General features: G+C 38.2%; 1 pseudogene across 1 annotated transcript; it reads left to right on the plus strand.

Moving 5' to 3' along the window:
• Positions 1 to 3,569: 3,569 nt before the first annotated feature.
• SARC_13157 (hypothetical protein) lies at positions 3,570 to 4,270 on the plus strand (annotated as a pseudogene; the record flags this gene model as incomplete). Its single annotated transcript has 1 exon — positions 3,570 to 4,270.
• Between the last annotated feature and the right edge of the window lie 116 nt (positions 4,271 to 4,386).

The following is a 4,386-nucleotide window of genomic DNA, read 5'->3' on the forward strand; positions in this document are numbered from 1 at the left end:
TTATTATATCAGCTAATGTATTACCGCGACTTACGTTATTATGTCTATCTACAAATTAGGCATGTGGTCATGAACACTTAGTACTTCTAGTGAAAATTATTCAATAAAGAACAGCTAGAGGCACGCCCTGTGTGATCGAGGATATTTAGGCTCTTAACAAGAGGCAGTCCCGATCATTCTTACACAAGCTACCACTGCTAAAACCTAACTGACTGAAAAGTTAAAAAAGAAAAAGACTTATTGGATTTTGGAGATTGGCGGGAGGACCAAAATCTATAAGTAGTAGTTCGGAGATTATAAAATTTAGTTTATAATATCCTACACCTACTAATGTCTCAAATAGGTCCAAGTAGATGAGTCATACCAAATACTCAGGCTATTGGAGCCATCAAAGTGAATTTAGAACACTTTAGAAATATTGGAAAAAGAGCTTGTATTAAATTATTTAAAACACAAATAAAAACCAATGTATTATCTCAATTGATTTTGATATTTTAGACTGACCGGAGGCCTTATTTCTACATGTTTGAGTGGAGGAGAGGCTGGATACTGTGACTTCTTTCTACGCCGTTCAGCTAACTTGTCAGCGTGCCTAGCTACTCGTGCTCGCAGAATAGCATCGTCAACTTTATCGTCATCACTGTCAGAATCGCTTGTATCGGCTTCACCTTCACTTAGAATTATTTTGTTTGTCATGTTCCATGCATAATCGGGATTCATAAAGTCTTGAGTTACATCGACCCAAAATACGTTACTGTCTCCGGTAGCCTTATTGGCATGCATAGCTCGTATATCATCCTCTTTTAGTGATACAATCCCGTCGTAGTGTTTCTCATCCGTAATGTTTGCACAGAATCGTGCAAATGCATTGTCAGATTCACGAGGCCATGCTGAATAATTTGGCTGCTGTGTGCGCCTCGTTACACTATTTATCTCTCCTTGCGAATCCGATGAAGTACCTGAAGAGCTCGAAGACGCTTGAGAAGTGATCGCCATCGATTGATTCGACGACGGTGTGCTAGCATTCTACATAGGATTGGTTTCAATCCCTGAGGAAGTCGATGCTGTGTGCTGCGTCCCCATATTATTCGGGTTCGATGCTGCATTAGCCTGCTGTTGCGATGCCGACATGGTATAGTTTGCGAGTCAATAACACTTGTGCAATATGATTCCTTCATGTTCTTCGTTTTATGTTTGTATTCGACTATGTTCCCTCTGTACTGTTTCCATAGATAATTGAGTGTGGATCTACCTATAACCGACAACTTCATATGTGTGTGTGCACAATTGAATTGAGCGCTCAAAACAGTGAAAACACACAACATTTGACACCACAGTTGTAAAAGGGCGGTTTTCCATTCTACCAATGAAATGTTTTTACTTATTCTACGTCACAGTCGACAAACGTACTTTAACGGTACGTATTCTCGTTTTTCGTTAGCCTTTAACAACAAATTCTGAGCACCTTGTTGTTTAATGAATTTTCGAAAAACAAAAACTATGTGTTCTCATTGGTTGAAAAATACCTTTAATTAAACGGATTTATTGAAAACTCCTCGTTAAGAACCACCCTAAGCTCATGTACAAGAGCACATATATATTTCTCGTAGTCTAGAGAATCTCTCGACTCACATCAAGTCTCCACTCCCGAGTCTCGACAGTTATTCACTTGTTCTGACATAGTTTGGAGAATAATATAGAATTCTTTGTTGTTGTTTACCAGCCAGTCGAAAGCATCTTGAAAGCATTTGTGTAAAACTCGAAAGCATTTGATTCTTCATCGGAAAATATACTATGTATGCTATTGGGCACATAATGATGTATAATGTCATAGGAGTCATGAATTACTCCAACAATCAAGTCAGAGTAAAGCTCCGTTGTCCGGAATTCTGACTTCTGTGTCTAAAACTCTAATTTCTAAAACTTGGAAATTGTAGACTTCAATATTTTTTAAATTGTTTTAAAATTATATAAAGTAGGCTCTACTCTACTGAGAATAAATAGTAGCCAGCTGCCGCCTGCGGCTGCCACTCCTGCCAGTGTAAGATTCGGTCTATTAAGGCGATATTAACGCCTTAGAGTAAATTAACGAAATGTGTCTTTTGGTATAGTTAGGTATGCCTCGTGAAAACAGCAATACTCTGAGGGATTGTGAGGCTGAGACATTGCCTATATATAATCCTCTCAGTACTGTTTTCCGACGAAGGGATTTTATTTTGTGTTTCGTTGTCGCTCTATTAGAAACTATGGTATGCTTCATTGGGGCGAATCTGAGAGACTCATAAAATCCTACCTTTAGAAAAAAAAAAGGAAAAATACTCTTGATGTCCTTAGTTATTGTCTTAACCAATAACCTGCCACTTATCAAGAATTACCGACTTAGCCTGCATCAGACTGGCACATCTGGTTGGCTGATCGGAGGATCAACTAGGTAACGTTAATAGTTCCTAGAAACCTATATTTGGGTGAGCCATCTCGCTACCGAAGTATTCAGATATAAATAAAGTTGGAAAATAAATATAGTTCTATCAATAGAACTAGACCAACTCTTATGTTTGGTATTTTACTAGGGCCTTTTAATGGCCTCGTCCAAATATCTGATATGTAAAATGGAAAAGGTATTAATTAATAAAACCATTAAAAACCATTTAGGAAACTTAAGTTCCTCGTATTATTAAGAGTACGTTTATAATTTACATACTGCTTAAGAGTACGTTTATAACATAGAGTCTAATGTGGATGCCCGGCTATTACACCAGGCTCTAAATTTTAAAATCCATTCCATAACCTTCTAAAAATTGATACAGTCTAAATTCTAAAATCATAAATATGTGAATCCAGTCCCAGAATCCCAATTGCTTTTAAAAAAAAGGTCCACACGGCGCACGCCAAAAGGTCGAGGAATCAAGTTGCAAGGGCCAAAACTCCAATTTTTACAACTTGCGGGTCTAAATATTTATTAAGTGTGTATTTATCATGTTCACGATACGAACCAGTCCTATAAAGGAACTTAGGTAGGCCCTTCTGATCACATTAAAACCGTTATAACGGTTTAAAATTGAATAAATATGCGTTAATGTTCAACTTCTATCCCGTACCTCCATGGGGTTTAAACCCTAAAAATAACAAATCTCTAATTTTTAGTCTCAGTACGTTTTGGCTATATGCGATACACCTTAAACGTAAATGCAAAAAGTATGTTGTTTAAGCGTTTTAAAGTATATCGGGGGCAAATCGACCATGAAAATTTTCCAAATTTGCACCTGAGAAAACGTAATGAGGTTAGGTCTCAAGTCCCAAGTCTCAAGTCTCAAGTCTCAAGTCTCAACTCACTCTACTCTACTTCTCATATCTCAACGATTCACGGGGTTGTCATATTTTTTCTATTTTTGGATGAGGATTGTTGAGGGCTGAGAGGCGGCAATGGCGATTTGGCAACGAACTTGTAATAATTTTTTTGAATTGGTGAGGTGTGGGCCATTCGCAATTTCGCGATCGATTACCTGAAGGCATATGCAGGCTTAAATTCGCGATTGAAGGCAAATTCCTATGTAGCTGAGCTATCATAAGATGCGACTAATCCTTCATATTTGTACTTCCAGCAGTATAGAGATCGTGTAGTTAAAAGAGAAATAAATCAAGTACATGTAATAACATAACTAGACCTATAACTATGGACAATAGTATATATCGTGTATATGCAATATCATACCTAAACCTATAATTATGGAAAATAGTATATCTAATGTATGGGCCAATATGTCCCGAATAGCTCAAGTTAGGGCTCTTCGCGTAGCCTTAGCAGCGGGTTTTGCGATGCAGGTTTCAATCAGTGTGTATACACAGGCCGTGGGACCTACTAACAGGACTGTGTCTAACAAGCACCTCACATTGTTAACTCCTGCAAGTTATGCATATATGCTTTGGGGATTTATTTGGACACTTCAGGCTGTATACGTTGTGCACACATGCGTATCAAATATAACCCTGGACATCAGATTCCGCTTTGCAGAGCGGCTTATTCCTCTGCTGATATCAGTGTGGCTGTTTCAATCACTATGGCAACTCATGATTAGATGCTATCTATTCATGCCATGTACCATAGTTATTTTCATAGCAACGTTATTGGGGGCTGTATCAATTGGAATGTGCGAACACGTATTCGCTGCTCGTGGGCCGCTGACAGGATTTCCTTACCGACAACAAACGAACTGGGCCGAAAATGTTCTGTACGCAAGTCTATGCATCAACACAGCTTGGTTAGGTGTAGGTGAGTCAATCGTGTCGAACCCGTTCAGAATACAAAAACAAAATATAAACGATATGCCTTTGTATGATACACAAATACAAACACACACACACACACACACAGAGAGATATATATAT

The sequence above is a fragment of the Sphaeroforma arctica genome (assembly GCF_001186125.1).
Source record: "Sphaeroforma arctica JP610 unplaced genomic scaffold supercont1.2954, whole genome shotgun sequence".
NCBI lineage: Eukaryota > Ichthyosporea > Ichthyophonida > Sphaeroforma > Sphaeroforma arctica.